At 37.5% G+C, this 19,737-nt stretch overlaps 1 protein-coding gene across 1 annotated transcript in view; it reads right to left on the bottom strand.

The window, feature by feature from the left end:
* The window catches only part of LOC139718059 (HEAT repeat-containing protein 5B-like), a 75,863-nt gene extending 56,679 nt beyond the window's left edge, over positions 1 to 19,184 (bottom strand). The window contains exons 1-2 of the mRNA XM_071629552.1: positions 19,048 to 19,184; positions 11,430 to 11,602 (exon numbers count right to left, since the gene is read on the bottom strand). The gene's annotated coding sequence lies outside the window, so the exon portion shown is untranslated. The remainder of the gene's footprint in view (positions 1 to 11,429; positions 11,603 to 19,047) is intronic.
* Between the last annotated feature and the right edge of the window lie 553 nt (positions 19,185 to 19,737).

Below are 19,737 nucleotides of genomic sequence, written 5' to 3'. Positions count from 1 at the left end.
TTGACATTATTTCTGAAACTATAACCATATTACACAAGTAGAGTTATCCACCTCATAAATGCAGTTAGCATCAGGAAGTATAATAACTCCTGTCATAATTTATACTTAGTTATGACCCATAATGAGGATTTTTCAAGATTTTTTTTCTCAAAAAGTAGGCTATTCAGCAATTATACTACAGACATCATATGCTTAAGTGTATCTTGCCCAAATTTATAATTTGATAAGTTACTTACTTATCAAATAGTGTCAAATTTTGAACAGGGCTTGACATTACCAGTGGCCCAGTGGCCCGTGGCCATCAAAAATAGATGCAGGCCACCTCTGTTTAGGAAAAATATGTGTTGGTGGCCCGATCGGTTCACTAACGTAATTTGATTGTCGGGTCACTAAAAGAAAAGGCTAGTGTCAAGCCTTGCTTTAACCATGCTATACAAGTTTTAGGATATTTGTCCTCTCGCACCAGAATGACCCGCAGAAGAGAACATACATTAAGTCATGTCAATGGTTAGCATGCTACAGAGATATGTTAGAGCGACATAAGGTTTCCAAGGCCTATATATAATATAGTGCTGGAGTACAAATATAACAAGATGTTGATGTTCCTCAGATGAAGACATCTAGGGGGGAGCAAACAACACACCAAGCGATGAGTTCAAGCTCACAGGCATTCCAGTCTAACACTCTTGTTTCAGTTACTCCATCAGCAGTCAGACACATGGAGTTATAAACACACACAGATCTACTTAAACACATACATACTACAATTATGTGGTATAAACACGAAGACACTACTGTACGAGCTGAAATTTTCACAGTGGTTTTATTTTCGCGAATTTCGCAAATTGCCTTTGAACCGCGAAAATAACAACGCGCAAACAACTAAGTTCAGTAAGACCCTTGCAACCGCGAAATTACAGTAACAACACGCCAAAATGTCCACCAAGTAGCAATTCGCGAAAATATCTGTACGCGAAAATTTCAGCTCGTACAGTATACACCAACACACATAGACATATGCACACATACGCAAAGACATTTAATGTAAACACACATATACACAAAGATAAAAATGGACACATACACACACATAAAACACAGAGATAAGTATAACATACACTAAGACATGTCACACACACAAACAAACACACACACATGCATACAGAGCTACATTGTATACAAACAAAACTTTTTTTTTTTTTTTCAAATACAGTTCGACCTCGATTATCCGGCCATGTAGGGACCGGCGCTCATCCGGATAAGCGAATTGGCCGGATATGGGAGACACAATGTTAATGTACAGTATATAGCTGCTGTCCAAGTGCACTGGCAGCTAGGCAGGTAGCGTACCCGCAACAGTGGTTCTTATGGTGAATTTATAGATCATGACTGCTTACTTTTACGATGATAATGTGGTGTGAATTTATGTAAGTTCTGTCGGGAATATTGTAGGTAAATCGAGTGAGTTTCGTAAAAATTTTAATTGAGTTTAAAGTCACTGTTTTTTCTCAATTTTTGGATGAAAAAAAAAGTCCTTCACTGCGTGAACGCGTCCGAATAATAGAGATTTCCGGATAAAAGGAGGCCAGATAATCGAGGTCGAACTGTAGTATTCTCCTTCTGCTTTCGTTATAAATTATTTTACCTGCAGTCATCACTCTCTAAAGTCCTGGAAGACCAAAGCAATTTGGTGAGGATAGATTGTCATTCTAAGCAAAAACTTATTTATGAGAAATCCACACTGCAACTAATAATATATTGCCTAAAGATCTTCAACTTTATACTTTTAGCCAGTAGCCTGCACTAGTCTTCACTTGTGATCCCTATTAAGATTGTGCTACCATGGCACACTGATTGGTAAGCTACAGTAATACAGAGGCTCTCCTGGTAAAAACAACAAAAGGTGTTCTGCCAATTTGATGACAAAAAGATGATCGACACTTCAAGTAAAAGCAGTAGTGATTCTGATTGTGGATATCACAGAAACATCAGTCCACGTAGGTTGTCATGTGTGTTTGTATGTGGTGAAAGTAGGTTTATAGAGGAGCCTGTAGGAAATGTAGAATCCCAAGAAGACTTCAGTTTCTGTCTTCCACACACACACACACACACACACACATACAGTACTGAGATCATGATATCATGGAATATTACCATTATACCGGTGGTGCCTGAAGCAGATACAGATTTGTAAGACATTGCAGAAGTTGGCGGAGGAAAAACTCCTCTTCATGTGTAGCAAATCCTGCTTGTGGCTAGAAACCAGACTTATGTGTCTGCGCAACACCCTACGTAGCTCTCATAATCTTACCCAGGGCGGATAATTGGAAGAAAATTTCATTGGTGAGCAATTTGATCCAATTTGGGGAGGAAGTGATCTCACTTTATTGAGATGCCCTCCACACCTCGTGGGAAGCAGCACCATAAGATGACTGAGAGAACCCATTCCAATACACATGATAGACATTGATTGATTGTATCTGACCATTGAAATCCAGAGATAGAAATCCTGTCTATTCCCCAGACTGTATTTTGCAGAAATGTCACATACAGTGCATACATTTATACTTATCAACATTGCCATTTCTGTCTATTCTACAGCAAATAGAATAGGAATGCAAATTCTTCTACCATTGACATTTTGCACGATAAACATACACATAATTTATCATTTGTAGCACACATATGTTACAATTCCAGAAATTTAACATATTGAAGATTTACCAATTTTGGCACTGGAGTGTGTTTAAAAAGATACTCTGAACAAAACAAAGAAGTGGAACTCATCTTAAGGAATGAAGTCAGTTCACATCAAATTGTACAAAATGTAATGGAGAACAATTAAATCCATGATATAAGTATCCTGTGGCAGAAAGCGTTTCAAACAAAATATCCAATGGATAAACCATGATGTATTCTCACACTTGTAAGTCACAAAACCGCCTACAGTTCAGTCTCCTCGGCAGAGAACGCCGTCTCACTGTAGCACAAAGAGGAGATGGGCTGGCATCTAGATTTGTCTGCGCGATAATCATGTGCAGAATTCCCACGACAACCTGGCTTCTGCCAAGGCAGCCAAAGGAAGGAAAGGAATGAACACCACTGATTACTGCAGGGCTCGGCGTGAGAAAAGAAAGGAGAACACTCACTCGCTCACACACTCGCACACAAAAAGGCCAGCCTGAAAAGCCGGTGAACCTGAGACGAAATGTCTTGGAGCAAATTGCAGGTAGCGGGTGAGTGGGAATATGGATGGAGGAAATATAGAAGGTGAGTCAGGCTTCTTTCAGCCTTTGATCAAGACTGATTCACACCTTTAGTAATCTTGAGCCTGTACAGAAATCTACCTGGTTTCTTGCTCACCTCATTAATTCAATATTGCACTGTTTGTTATCAGCGAATGGAGGGATAGATAGACAGATAAAATGGTCTTTATTGAAATCACACTGCATGGCAACCCAGGTTGAATTGCACATGAGTTATAGACACATCATAGGCCATCACCAAACACTGAAACAGTATCCAAATAACATGATTACACCTAATTAATCAAAAGAATGTCTTGACCTGTCAAGTTGTATGAGTCTAAATCTTAAAGTATGACCTGCACATAGAGGACTAAATTAATGAAAACCTCACAAAATATTCAGCTGTGACATCTATCATGTGCACTAGTCATACAGCTGTCACAGGAACAGCACATGTGTCAGCAAAGACTGTAAAAGCACAGTCATTTGCAATTCATATCTATGATACAACTTCAACTGAATCCACTTTCATACACTCTGTGGGCAAAATGAACATCACAATAAGCCACACACTATCAAAAATATCAAGTGCATACACACACACACACACACACACACAAATATTTTAACATCGCTGTTTTTTTCTTTCACAAAGCTTTCTGAATCTCATATTTCTCAAAACTTCAATGGTCACAATAAAAATCTATAAAACTACTGTTCATATGTACAGCCAAGTAGTGAAACTATCTACAATCATGCTATAAATGCCAAACCAATCAACTGGATATGGCTCTGCCAACCAGACATACCACTATGTGTTCTCTCCTCTGCACACTACATCCCTGCTGGGGGGAGATGAACACAAACAGTAGTATACATACTATCTCCCACTGTGCCATTAATGTTTGATCAGGCAACTGAGAATTAACGTCTCCTTCCTCGTACCACTACAACTCTCTTTATTAGACCTTCAATGTGTCCATCAATTCTCACATACAGTATGTACAGTAGTCCCTTTCAATTTACTTCCATTTCAGAAGTAAACACTAATTTTTTTTTCCTGAAAGAAACTGAAGAACACCTGCACTTCCACATCTTAAAGATCCTTGCTGAAAGCTCATTCTGAAAAAGATAATGTATATATGCAGTCAAATTTGGATTCCAAAAAAGACTGCCAAATGTAAGGAATAATTCTTTGACTTTATTCATTTTGAAAATTCACAAAAGATAGGGAAAATACACACACACACAAAACCCCATGAATTATATTTGTTCTGCTCTCACAAGAATTGAGCATCAATTCTTTAAAAGAGATTTGTCACAGAAATGGATTCATCATTTAAAATCAACCTGATATGCTGAGTAAGCTAGTATTCAATATTCCCCACTTTTGTTTTATTCCTAGACGCTACTATTCCTGCACATCTCTCTTTGTCAAGTCAAGTATAACGGCCCCATGCACCTCCCATCTTAGATCACTTAATCATCCGTAACCATGGATACTAGCTAAAGGATGCATTTATCCTGAGTGGCTGACTCTCTGTACATATCTCACAATGTGGTAAGCTATTTATTCTTTATATAATGCAGCTTCAGCATATGACTTCATGATTTCTACATATGGAGATAAAATTCATTAAAATTAAGATGAAGATAAGATTCATCTGGAGAACAGCAGTTACATGTATCTGATTAAAAAAAGCAGCATTTGGAATATTTATCCTGTATGCATTCTGGTATGTCAACGCAATTTAAAGGACAAGTTCACCTTCATAAACATAAAGACTGAGAGAATACAACAATATTAGTAGAACACATCAGTGCAAGTTTGAGGAAAATTGGACAATCGATGCAAAAGTTATGAATTTTTAAAATTTTTGTGTTGGAACCGCTGGATGAGGAGACTACTACAGCTTGTGAGTCATATGCGTACAACAGTATAAAGAAAATGTAAAGAAAATTCAACATATTTTCACTTTTTTCGCATAATAAAAGAGCACTTGACTTGCCTCTTTCTAAAGGCAGGGGGAATAATATTACCCATAACATTTGTCGGTAACAAGTCGGACGAATGTGTACTTTTTTCAAAAGATGAAATTTTGTGAAATTCTCTTTATATTTTCCTTATATTGTTGTACGCATGTGACATCTAAGTTATTCACACACTGCAGTAGTCTTCTCATCCAGCGGTTACTGCACAAATACTTCAAAAATGCATAACTTTTGAACGGATTGTCCGATTTTCCTCAAACTTTCAATGATGTGTTCTACTAATATTGCTACATTCTCTCAATCCTTATGTTTATGAAGGTGAACTTGTCCTTTAAATGATGTGGGCCATCTATTACCTGAAAATATAGAATATAACTAATGTCTGATAAATACTGAGTACAAAAAATATAGATAACAAGTAAACATCATGAGTTGAATAAATCATCAATATAAGGCCATTCCACACAACAAAGGTCTCAAACTCAGCAAGTTGTGCACAACCTCGGAGATGGGTTCTTTTGAAAAAGATTTCCCAACAATTGAGAATTCTCTAAAAGCTGATACAATCTTAAAGGACAAGTTCACCTTCATAAACATAAGGATTCAGAGAGTGTAGCAATATTAGTAGAACACATCATTGAAAGTTTGAGGAAAATCAGACAATCCGTTCAAAAGTTATGAATTTTTGAAGTTTTTTTGCAGTACCCGCTGGATGAGAAGACTACTGCAGTGTATGAATAACTTAGATGTCACATGCGTACAACAATATAAGGAAAATATAAAGAGAATTTCACAAAATTCCATCTTTTGAAAAAAGTACACATTCCCCTGACTCGTTACCGATAAATGTTATGGGTAATATTATTCCCCCTGCCTTTACAAAGAGGCAAGTCAATTGCTCTTTTATTATGCGAAAAAAGTGAAAATATGTTGAATTTTCTTTTATATTTTCTTTATACTGTTATACGCATATGACTCACAAGCTGTAGTAGTCTCCTCATCCAGCGGTTCCAACACAAAAATTTAAAAAATTCATAACTTTTGCATCGATTGTCCAATTTTCCTCAAACTTTCACTGATGTGTTCTACTAATATTGTTGCATTTTCTCAATCCTTATGTTTATGAAGGTGAACTTGTCCTTTAAAAAGCTGTGCTAATGATAGAAGCAACATGGTCATAATAAAAGCTAGACAAATAAATTACATTAATACTACCAGTAGTATTATTGTTGCAATCATCATCATTCTTTATACCATATTTCCATTATTATTACATAATGATAATAGTATCATTACAATTACTATCAATACCAGATACTCATCTGCTCCTTTCACTATACAGTATCAAAGTGCTGTGAGTTCATTAAAAGAAACATAAAAGTTTTTTGAAAATCTGGTAAGACCACTGTGAATGTTATAACAAACTTGTGACATAGTTAGCACAATGCTTTAAAAAAAAAAACATCTTCATTCAACTCCATGTAAGTTTTCGCTTTTCTGCATGACTGCTATTAATGAGATCATTACTTCTTGACAAACACCATCCAAAATTGACGACAAAACTATCAAGCAAACCAGTAGTCAAGGTTGTCATAATACTTGTGATCATTCTGAATATTCAACAAGAAGAGTTGTGATAAAAACTGAGCAAAAGATGCCATCATCACATGACCGATACATGTATAACTGTTTAATGACCCACAGGACATCACTTAATGTGATGTACTGACATTGAAACTGTGACAGCTCACAGGCTTTTCCTTGATCAGCTAACACTATGTAAAGGCCTCTCTTTGAACTATTTTCCATTCGGTGTAACTTCTCTTTGGAAGGGATGGCAGACTTTCTCCAGAGGTCTCAACATTCTCACACTAGATGGCTGTGCCAGTCCTGGGCAGACCAGGAGAAAGAATGCATCTTGGTGACGTACAACCCTACCCCGGCCTCACCTACCGCCACCAGAACATCATCAAGCCATGTTTCAATAATGGATGAAACCCTTAAGCGAGAAGCCAGACCACTCATACAGCATGCTGTGATGGTACCCACTGAAAACAGACAGGCCAAAGGCTGCCACATTGCCTTACAATATGATTAATATCTGTTCATGAGCAATTATTCAAAATGCATATTTACTATATGAAGTTTGCATACATTGTAAGCTGATGGCAACCCCATTATTTCAAGGTGAACATTGAATGGCTTCATGTTCATTTAGTTCTACGTCTGGATGACACCCCATCCTTCCAGTACAAATTTCTCTCGCAATTGAATGTTCACGGTAGCAATAGGATGCAAAATGCAAGATGACATTGGAGTTGGAGACAATTAAAATATATATGCATAAAGTTAAAGGACAAGTTCACCTTCACATACATAAGGATTGAGAGAATGCAGCAATATTAGTAGAACACATCAGTGAAAGTTTGAGGAAAATTGGACAATCCGTTCAAAAGTTACGAATATTTTAAGTATCTGTGCAGTCACTGCTGGAAGAGAAGACTACTACAGTGCATGATGTCACATGCGTACAACTATATAAGGAAAATAAAAAGAGAATTTCACAAAACTTTACTTTTTGAATAAAGAGCACATTTCTTCGACTTGCTACTGACGTATGTTAAGGGTAGTATTATTCCCCCTGCCTTCTGAAAGAGAGAAGTCGAGTATTCTTTTGTTATGCGAGAAAAATAGAAATATGCTGAATTTTCTTTATTCTTTCTTTATATCGTTGTACTCATGTGACATCACAAGCTATAGTAGTCTTTTCATCCAGCCGTGACTGAGCAGAAACTTCAAAAATTCATAACTTTTGAACGGATTGTCCGATTTTGCTCAAACTCTCACTGATGTGTTCTACTAATATTGCTGCATTCACTCAACCCAAATGTCTATGAAGGTGAACTTGTCCTTTAAGTTTGATAGATGTTGGCTGCTTTCTGTTCCACTTACAGTGACTGCAGGTTTTAATTGTGCACAATTACAAAAAAGAAAAAGAAAAAAAAAGATGGTAACACTAAACTACATTTTATATATCAAAGCACCACATTTACTCCTTGAACTTCACTTTGATAAACTACACTCATAGGTAAATTTTCAATACAGTATTCAAAGAACCTTCTAATCCAAATAAAATTATGTTCCAAATTGAAAAAGATTAATTATTGGATCTAAAATCATAAAACTTAATTCTCTCAAAAAACAGCAAAGTAAAAATGCAGTCTGCTCAAAGTCATTTGAGGTAGATCAGCAAAAGCTTCAAGGTAATTCTATTCCAGATGTCTGCAAAGTATTTCCTCTGCAATTCATGACATAATCCTGCTTTAGGAAACCATTCAGGAGCATTTCTTAATCAGGGGATTATTTTCCCTATCCTTATCCAGCAGGTAGTGAAGTTAATTTCCCCTAGGATCTCTACAATACAGACATCCAAGGGTGTGATAAGCTCTGCGTCTGCAGCCTAAAGCACCTTGCATCATTTGGCTGGTGAAATGATACACTAGAAGCCTGAGCAGGACACTAATAACTATTGAATAAACATATTTGAAATGACTTGCACTAATATCTTACTTGAATCTGCATGAAGGACAGACTATGTCATCTTTGTTTTTCAATGAAATACACTTCTTTATTTGTGATCACTACCACAGGATCTAACTGAAGTGGAGGTATCTGTCTAGAATTTAGAATCTGAAATCTGTGATAGTCCAACACAACCTTCTCAACTGACATCACGTATACATTACAAGACACCTAAACTATTTCAGTTGATTGTGACATGTAAGATGATATCCTTCTCATTTGTCTGACTTCACAAGTAATTGTTTTTATTTCATGTCAGAAATGAGAAACAAATATCCACAAAGACAGCTTCCACTTTTTGCATTATTTTTTGACCTAATGTAGCAGATGGAAAGGGCTAGTAATGAAATAATAACAAGGAAAAGTAGAAATTACGCGGTGCGTAACATATGTCCCCGCCGGAAAAATCAAGGTCAAAGGTCAAAGAAGTCAAAGGTCAAAATTCTGTGTAGAAGTTTTGAAGCCCTCACCTAGTGCCATCACATAAAGCAAATGGAATCGAAATTGGGTTAGAAATGGCGAAGGAGTAGCATTTTGTAGCCAATGTACAATATAGGTCAAAAATCAAGGTCAAAGGTCAAAGAAGACAAAGGTCAAAATTCTGTGTACAAGTTTTGAAGCCCTCACCTAGTGCTATCACATAAAGCAAACGGAATCGAAATCGGGTTAGAAATGGCGAAGGAGTAGCATTCTGTAGCAAAATGCACAATAAAGGTCAAAAATCAAGGTCAAAGGTCAAAGAAGTCAAAGGTCAAAATTCTGTGTAGAAGTTTTGAAGCCCTCAACTAGTGCCATCATATAAAGCAAACGGAATCGAAATCGGGTTAAAAATGGCGAAGGAGTAGCATTTCGTAGCAAAATGTACAATATAGGTAAAAAATCAAGGTCAAAGGTCAAAGAAGTCAAAGGTCAAAATTCTGTGTAGAAGTTTTGAAGCCCTCACCTAGTGCCATCACATAAAGCAAACGGAATCGAAATCGGGTTAGAAATGGCGAAGGAGTAGCATTTTGTAGCAAAATGTACAATATAGGTCAAAAAATCAAGGTCAAAGGTCAAAGAAGTCAAAGGTCAAAATTCTGTGTACAAGTTTTGAAGCCCTCACCTAGTGCCATCACATAAAGCAAACGGAATCGAAATCGGGTTAGAAATGGCGAAGGAGTAGCATTTTGTAGCAAAATGTACAATACAGGTCAAAAATCAAGGTCAAAGGTCAAAGAAGTCAAAGGTCAAAATTCTGTGTACAATTTTTGAAGCCCTCACCTAGTGCCATCACATAAAGCAAACGGAATCGAAATCGGGTTAAAAATGGCGAAGGAGTAGCATTTTGTAGCAAAATGTACAATATAGGTCAAAGGTCAAGGTCAAAGGTCACGACTGAAATTCTGTGTAGAAGTTTCAAAGCTCCCATGTAGTGCTATCATATAAAGCAAACAGAATCAAAATTGGCTCATAAATGACAGAGAAGTAGCAAATTGAAGATTTTGATCACACACGGACGCACACACGGACACACGGACACACGGACGGACGGACGGACGGACGGACACACGGACGGACACACGGACACACACACGTACGGAGCCCGTTTCATAGTCCCCTGCTCGAACTCGTTCGGCGGGGACAACAAAAGGATGTCACTGGTATATACATAATGTAGCTCATACCAAAAAGAAGTATCAAATATTGGTACTCATGTATCAAACCACAAAACACACAGTACTGCCAACTACAAATACAACTAAAAAATAAATTGTTATATTCAGACCCACAAAACATGTTGTCATTCATTGAAAAAACATCAAACCCAGGAATCATCTAAGACCAGAAAAAAAATATGTTGAGCATTAGATTTAAAATGTAAAGTTTTCTACTATACTGACAACTCATACACTTATCAGCTTTTTATGCTTTTTATGCTTTTTATGCATAGTATCATTACTACTACATAGGGACATAACATGTTTTGTGTAATTACTAATTCTTCTACAGACACATGCTTATCGCAAGAATTTAGTTGTATGTGAACTGGTGCAAGTGAGCTCTGTTTTATTATGTGTTTGAAAAGCGCTTCTAACATCTAGCAGAACAAGTGTATACAGCATGCATGATGAGCAGGTGCCAGGATAGTTCACCCTACAGAAAAACACTTTACGAGTACATACAAACAAAACACTAGCTAGCAAGCAAGCACATTGTACACATTATGCACAAATAAAACCAATTAATTTTTGTGACCACAGTTTAAACATATGTAGATGTCCTGCACTCTCAAATTTCAATCATTTGAATACAATCATATGTCAAATATCACGAATTTTAGGACTTGCATTAGAAAGTACAATATCAAATTATGTAAGAGTGAAATCCCACATTACAAAGGTTTGTACAATTTTATATAATTTATACATATGTTATCAAGATTGGGGGAGATACAAATAAGCATATGCTTCAGTGTAACTGACAGGTGATCAGCTACATTGTAGCAATGGTATTGGCTACAAAGCTCTCTGCACTGGCCATGTGCAGAGACCTTTTAAGATGGTTCCCCCCCCCCCCCCCCTCTTTTAAATTGCAGCAGCAGAGAGTAGAAATGATCTGTGTACATACCTTCAGGCAGGCAGTGCAAAATTTGGGTATGGCGGGAGTGAGGTGAGAGCACAGCCTGTGGGGTTTCCTTTCTTTCTATTGGATACTGTGAACCCCGGAGAGCAAAGGCATGGACACTACAGCCACCATGCACTGTGGCGATCCACTCCAACACGCCCTCCGATGGGCAACCACTATTAGATGTGGGCAAGCAGGAATGACGGAGAACAAACATGCGTGCACAGAGGAAACAAAACAGAAACAGGGAGAAAGAGCGAAAAAATAAAACAAAGAACTAAAACAGACAATTTGTTTTGACGATACAAAAATAAAACCATAAATCTGAAATAGGACTGGAAAGCAATATTTAAGACAAAGCTGGGATGAGGAGCTACAATACAAGCAGATATGCAGGTATGTTCAAAACAGCATGATAAGCAAATAATACATGGAAACATGACAGTCATATGAAACAAAAATAATCAACACACACATGGCAATAAGAGTCTTTCATTTAAATTCCAAAAGACCGTGAGGGAAATAGAAAATTATTGCTGCTAGGATTTTATATCTTAAATTTATAGATATGTATGTGCAATGGTACAATGCGTTTAGTGTGAGCATGGTTCTACAAACACCTAGTGCCTAGTATGAGAGTAATGCCTCCATAATGCTTTTTTTTAAAATAAATTGTAAATGTCTTCATACCTCATATTTTACGAAAAATGTGTGAGCACATCAATGCTTCATTTTTGACAGGTAGACAATTCTAAAGCTTTTCTTAGAAAACTTAACATCTTGAACTGAGATCTTTATTCTATAAAAAAAAAAGTACAATCCTAAAATCTTAGTGCCTGCATCTACCATTCCACTGTTCTTCAAATCAGTTTGTTTTTGTCTTTATATTGAAGTGAGATTACACTGTGTTCTATCTGTGCAGATACTTCAAAAATCACACCCGATCACTTTCTTATGAGCTATTACATGTATGTCTGTATTTGTGTACCGGTAATATTTTTGACTGGATACTAACTCATCTTCTTTTCTAAACATAACTAAAGAGATATGCACAACGCAAATCATAGCTTTACACATGATTGCATACTTACATGTCATGCTACAATCTCTATGCCAATGCCTAATACAAACTAATTATTTACTGTTTCTCAAAAATTTCACCCAAGTAAAAATTTGAATATTTTAAATGATTGTTAGCACTGATGAATATACAACCAGTTTCATAAAAGGATTTGTATGAAAAGAAAGCATGATTTGGAAGCAGCACATAATTTCACCTTTTCCTTCAAGACAAATCCTAATTAAAAACAGTTGCTATTCTCCAGTAAATCTGACCTCTACCTTAAAGGACAAGTTCACCTTCATAAACATAAGGATTGAGCGATTGTAGCAATATTAGTAGAACACATCATTGAAAGTTTGAGGAAAATCGGACAATCCGTTCAAAAGTTATGAATTTTTGAAGTTTTTGTGCAGTAACCGCTGGATGAGAAGACTACTGCAGTGTATGAATAACTCAGATGTCACATGCGTACAACAATATAAGGAAAATATAAAGAGAATTTCACAAAATTTCATCTTTTGAAAAAAGTACACATTCCCTTGACTCGTTACCGACATATGTTATGGGTAATATTATTCCCCCTGCCTTTAGAAAGAGACAAGTCAAGTGGTCTTTTATTATGCGAAAAAAGTGAAAATATGTTGAATTTTCTTTACATTTTCTTTATACTGTTGTACGCATATGACTCACAAGCTGCAGTAGTCTCCTCATCCAGCGGTTTCAACACAAACATTTTAAAAATTCATAACTTTTGCATCGATTGTCCAATTTTCCTCAAACTTTCACTGATTCTGTAAGATCTGCAGGTTAAATTAATCTACCAAATGTAGAGAGAAATACAGAGAAATACCAAGACATTGAACTCATGAAAAAAAAATCAACAAAAAAACATGTAGACATCAGGATATCAATTCAGTTTTTTAGGTTAATAAGAGATGCAGCTATGTAGAGTCATACATTGCTGATTTACCTCAATCATGACACGAATAAAGTATACTCATGATAATAAACACAAGTATTGAAATAAAAGCAACAATAAAACAGCACACCAACATGTAATGAGTCATAAGCTGAAATAATTAATTAATAATCGATGAATACCACAAAGTACAACAGAAGGTTCATGAAACTAAGCCTTCACTAATTATGCATTAGTTATTAGTTGCACATCTTACAAAAGAAGCAAGTGAAGAAATACAATATAAATGTTATGAAATATACAAAGAAACTTCCCTTTTCATATTTGTAGCTTATTTTAATAGTACAATGCAAAAGTTGCAATACAATCAACTGGTGTATTATTATTGTACATGTTTTAGTGCTTGTGTCTGTTTGTCTGTATTAGTACACAGTATGTCAAACCTACCCTATGTACATGAATAGGAGCCATACTATGCTTCCGGTACATAATTTGTATTTGTGCATAATCTCCAACCAGGAAATATTGAGCCCTTTCCTGTTAGGTATTAATTACAAGTACAGAGCAGCTCACTGTAATCTAATTCAGATCATTATTGATACATGGTACAGTATGTCAACAGCAACATGTAGAACCATCAAATTCATTGTCATCCAGCACCATCTGTTTATGAGAAAAGAATTTAACAATTAAGGGCTCTAATATGTCTTAAACACCTGATCAAACTTCTATGTTGTGTACAAATGTACCTAACCATAACATACCACCCATACGCCAGTATCCTGTTTTCTGATGAAGTAGCTGCTAGTATACAATGAGAGCTTGAGTTGTATTCCCTCTGAACATCAACATGATTTACAACTGATTGCACTACAAGCAGACAATTAAACTGAAATGTTATCATACCCCTTTGAAGGGCATCTGTTTGATGGTAGTATGTATTAGTAGATAAACACATCTTGTGTGAAAACAATGACGGTAACCCTTGCAACCTGGGAATGATTGTTCTATCACAGTGGAGAGAGAGCAGTAAAACAATGCCATACAGGTGTACCATGCATATTATAGACAGATCTATCCAGTTACTGTTAGTCACTGTAACATTCAAATGTCATTTACACCCAAGCCCTGCCCTACCAATAATCACAACATTTTGTCAGCCACCAACAGATATAAGCATAATAGCCCCAGTAGGAATGCATGTTTATGCTGCACATTCAAAAAACTCACATGAAATACATACTACAGTAGGACCTTGATAATCTGGCCACATTAGGACCAGCAGGCCTCCGGATAATCGCTTTGGCTGGATAATCGCTTTAACTGGATAAGAGAGATATGCTCAAATACATCACTTTCTAGCATATTGTGATAGGGGTATATAACATGTTATTACCAATTTGCTAATATCATGATTATCTACATGGCATTGCCATGTTTCATATTTCATATGACAGGAAATAATACCCAATATAAGTAAAACACAAACAAAAATGTAAGCCAGTCGACGTCCAGATAGAGAATCCGGATAATCGATGGCCAGATAATCAAGGTCCTACTGTATCATGTTTGCAGGTGCTTTTAATTAGTAACAAGTAATATAGTATGCTCTAGATCTCAAAATCTTGATTATTTTCATCTTTTCCTCCCTATTCTTCTTCAAGAAAATGTATTTGTATGCAAACTGTTGAACAGTACCTGAGTGAGAATCTGAATGTTTGATGTGTACTAAATACTGTTCAAACATCACCTTGAACAGCACTATTTACTGACAGATCTTTCTAAACGTTCCTTTATAACTTGATAACATCATATAATAAGAATTTGCACAAATATATATCACAACACTTTAATAACAGTGAGTGACAAGTCTTTTTCCTCCAAAGATGTTCCTTGTCCTGCAGTTTATCCTCTGAAATGGCCTGCCGACACATACACACTGAGAACTGGCATTACTAAAATCGTATGTCAAAACCCTGGTTTACATGTGTATATTACAATAGCCATCATGAATATTTGAGAACAGTACAACTTTGTAATATTGTAAATAACTACACACATTTATTTGCATTTTATATTGGCTTAGCTGACTTTTACATATCATACAATATGCATCATATTTCCCATATATGATTTAAAAATGAAGATTTCTTTCAAGTGCAAAATGCCCTGCTCCGCAGCTTCGCAATGCTGGCGTACATGATGCTTGTACCTGTTAGTACTGTCGATATGGTTTTATGCAGCTATTATGCAATACCTCACATGGGATTTGGGAAGTACTTGTATACTGTACTATCAAAGGGATCGCATAGCTTTGGTCAAGACCTAACGTCAAGTTTATAACATTTTTTGGTGAGATAATAAGAACCTAGAATGAATATGAAAGATAATGTAATTTCAAGAAGGATTCAACATTTATTTGATGAAAATTGGGCTTGAAATGGCCGAGATATCCAAAAAAGCGATACTAATAAAATTGACAGGCCACGACTTTTATTAGGATTTCTTTGTTTTACCTTGTTTTTAGATATCTCGTTCATTTCAAAACCGATTTTCATCAAATAAACTTTTGATTCCCTTTAGAATCGTATGCTCTTTACCACTTCATAGAGTGGATTCTAAATATCTCGCAAAGCGTTACAAGCTGAATCGTCACCTCAACCAGTACTGTACAGCCTCATCGATGAACAGAATTCTGATTTATGTGCAGTAATCAGTATGCATGATTTTATTGCAAAATGGAATAGTAGAATGACAAGCTAACACCACTGTCGCCAGTCATTTCCCATACATTGTCGGTATTGGTTGGGTTGTTGGGATTCTGTGTTTGTCGATGTCTGCATAGCTGGCACATGTGACACTAATAAAAGTTAGCGACACCTGCCAGGAGGCAGATCACAAGCCAGGTTCCATAATTTCTTGAAATGGTTGCTTGATGGGTGAGTAATTGTTAAGAGGTCCAGACTGAGAGATTAGATGCCCCTCAGAAGTCAAGGCTCCAGTTTGGGAGAAATCCTGTTGAATAGCCTTAGTCTAATTGCCTTGTTAGTTGAAGGGGCTTGTGCATGACTATGTAGACAGAAAGATCCGTCTGTCCGGAGGAGTCTTTTATATTTTTCACGTTATCGCTCTCCTCCGTAGACAGACGGAAGGTATTAAAAATCCCATCATTGTCGGTCAAAATTTTGACCGAGGGGTGCGTCATGGTACGTCACTTGGCTATGGAAAATAACATGCATTATTTTGAACCGAGGGGTGCGTCATGGTATGTTACTTGGCTATGGAAAACTGCACGCATTTTTGCACGCTACCGGTCCCGGATGCGTCCCGGATACACGTACCGCGAGTGAAATTACAGTGAGCGCTTTCCAATTGTGAAAATCAAAGTCGGGAAGCGTTTTGGAATAAGAGGAAAAAATGCTTGCCAGAATCTGGCAAGCAAAGAATCTAAAAGCCACCCTTTCTCCTTACATTTTCCCTCCAACAAACCCATGAAATCATGCATACTCAATCTCAAACCAGGGACTGTTCAGCGATGTAACAACTTAGTTCAATCTTTCCTGTGTCGAAACGGCAGCAGAAGAACTGCCTGCCGCATGCCAATTTCTGCTCGCGGGATACTGTAGCTAGCCCGACCAGCTGGCCAGACGCGCGCGCGACGCTGTTAGCTGTGCGAATCTCTACGTACCGCGACTAGGCTGTAGTTACGCAGTACTCGAGCGGGAATATGAATGCCGTGGCATGGTGTGTACCTACTACCTGCGCTGCAGCAGTATGAATCCACCGCACTAGCAATGGCCGCGCACACACAGCGCATTCTAGTTCTGCACACATGTGATTGTCATGTATGGATTGCATGCACAGAATACATACTACTGTACGGAATATCTTAGCAGCAGCGTTATGTACGGTGAATGACAATACGGTGCTTACATGGTAAGGGAAACTTGCCGAAACTTTTACAAATTATGTGTACGAACCAAAAGAAAATGAAATTGCTTGAATAAAACGTGTGCAAAAATCGTTTCAGTATTTACGGGGGTGCATCACATGTACCGAGGATGTCCGTCAAAAAAGTGACCGAGGTGTGCGTCACTTTCAACGTGTTGTCCGTCAAAAAAGTGACTGTGGTGTTCGTCACTTGCAGCGTTATGTCCGGTGCATTAGTACCCATCGCTGTGTGGATGTTCTTAACCACTGTCTCTATGGAAAATTCGGTGAGGTACATGTACCTCACCCTTCTCGATTGCGTCTAATTCACGGCCCTAGGTCAGCAAATTTAAGCTTGTATAGCAAAATCAACATTTCAAGAATGCACTACACTCACCAGATTAATGAATAATCCAACATTTTGGTAGAATTTTCAACATAAAACACACATCAACCAGCCCGTCGCGTCGTCACATTCAAACTGCAGAAACATACAGTATGAATCTATTAGCCAATCACATGCGAGGTAGTTTCTACGTGTTTTTTTACTAAAGCACGTACCTCGCATGTGATTGGCTTACAGATTCAAAATGGCGACTTTCAGCTAGCGAACGGCAGTGTTGCGATATGGATAAAATTTCTGCGTTATATTACAACCTAGTTACTGTAGTATTCGATTGCACAATGTGAGAAATTTACCCCAAATATTGCTGCATAATGTGTCATGTCATGTCAAACTTGTTTGAATGTAAACAAGCTGTCTGAAATTTGGTTTATCGTAATGTTTGATCTGTGCGCGACTGCTCCACACAGGAGCCGGAATCATTGACTTCGGTCTGTATACGGAGGGGATCCGTGAAGCCAGACGCAGTCTCCGCGAAACATTCCCCGACGGACAGATACAGACTGATCTTTCGGTCAAATGACTATGTGTATGAAGACTCTCTCTGGCATGAGTAGTGTCTAGGTTGTAAGGGTTCGTTAGACAACACACAGAATGACTGATATCGATACCAGGAATATGCAATCTGTTCTCTTTTACTTGTGCCGACACGGCACACAAGCTTTACCTCTTTGTCGTTATCTCTCTCCCTCCTACATCGCTCTCCACCAATCGTGATCGTAATCGTTCTACACAATCGATCTACTATTCCCCTTACAAGGTGATGCCTGTTGACCAAATCTAGTCTACAGAGAGTACTAACGAAACAGTAGAACAAAGTGTAAACATGTGGTTTCTACTCTAACATTAGACGTCTAACTGGCCTAACAGTAACACTATCTAATAGTTTACATCGATTCGTACCATACCATGTCTTTCAAAAGGCCAAACTTTCCATTATTGCATAAAACCCAAGTAGTCTACACTAGATATTCTACAGATTCTATGAACATCTACACACATTAAACGCTCCTCGCAATGTTCCTCTGAGGCACAAATACAGGATCAGGATTAGGATGGATAACTTATGACTTTGTCCTGTTCAACGTTGCATGCATGCGATGTGGCGGTGCCCAAGATACGCCGAAGTAGAAGGCGTGGACTGGACACACTGCTGGGATAATGTGGATGGTACAAGTAGCCGTCACCATCATCTCATTCAACGGGATCGCGGGAGACGTATCACATTGTCAATGTCATTGTGTTCTCTGCTAGCGATATAATAGAACAACATTTTTCGTACCAAGGCACAAATAATTTGACTTACCTTTTATTTCACGATTGTCACAAGAAAATGTCCGTTGGTCTGGCCAACGCTGGTGATTTACAGTCTTTATCCGGCAGTAATTTTCTCACTTTTAGTCAGAATCTGTGTTCTTGCGGCTACCCGGACGAGATTTCGTGTCTGTCCAGTCAGTCGGCAAATACATGTGTATTACAATTATGACGCAAGGTGGCGCTCAACCCAAAATACCCAAATTGCACTCACTGATCTCCAAGCAAGGGAGATATTGCACTGCTTTCGTCTCTCGCTTCTACAGAGGGCCATTCTCTGGTTGTAGTTGTTATTTCAAATAAAATAGATTTACAGTAAAACAAACATTTACACAACATACAAAACAATGCAACATTGCAAACACGAGTTGTTGGTCATAGTAGGGGGCTTCTGAAAAGTAGGGCTTGTAACTGTAGTCCCTTTATGAGCATTAACTAATTGCTGGACCAACAAAACCAAGGCAGATTGCCTTACGACTGGCAAGGTTATGTAACTTTTATTTTATTCATTTTTTTTTTCTGACAGTAGGTCTACTTCTGCATATTTTTGGCATATTACATGCACGATTCACTCCATGGATGCTACATTGAAAGTTAGTTCTCCCCCAAAAGAGCAGAGAAGTGAAAATATAGGCGCTATACTCTACAATCTTGCTCCTTGCTTTTTCCCTTCGACAGGAGA

The sequence above is a fragment of the Diadema antillarum genome, unplaced genomic scaffold (assembly GCF_040938485.1).
Source record: "Diadema antillarum isolate AM-2024a unplaced genomic scaffold, OU_Dant_1.0 scf00000087, whole genome shotgun sequence".
Classification (NCBI taxonomy): Eukaryota; Metazoa; Echinodermata; class Echinoidea; order Diadematoida; family Diadematidae; genus Diadema; species Diadema antillarum.
This window is presented reverse-complemented; position numbering and strand designations above follow the sequence as displayed.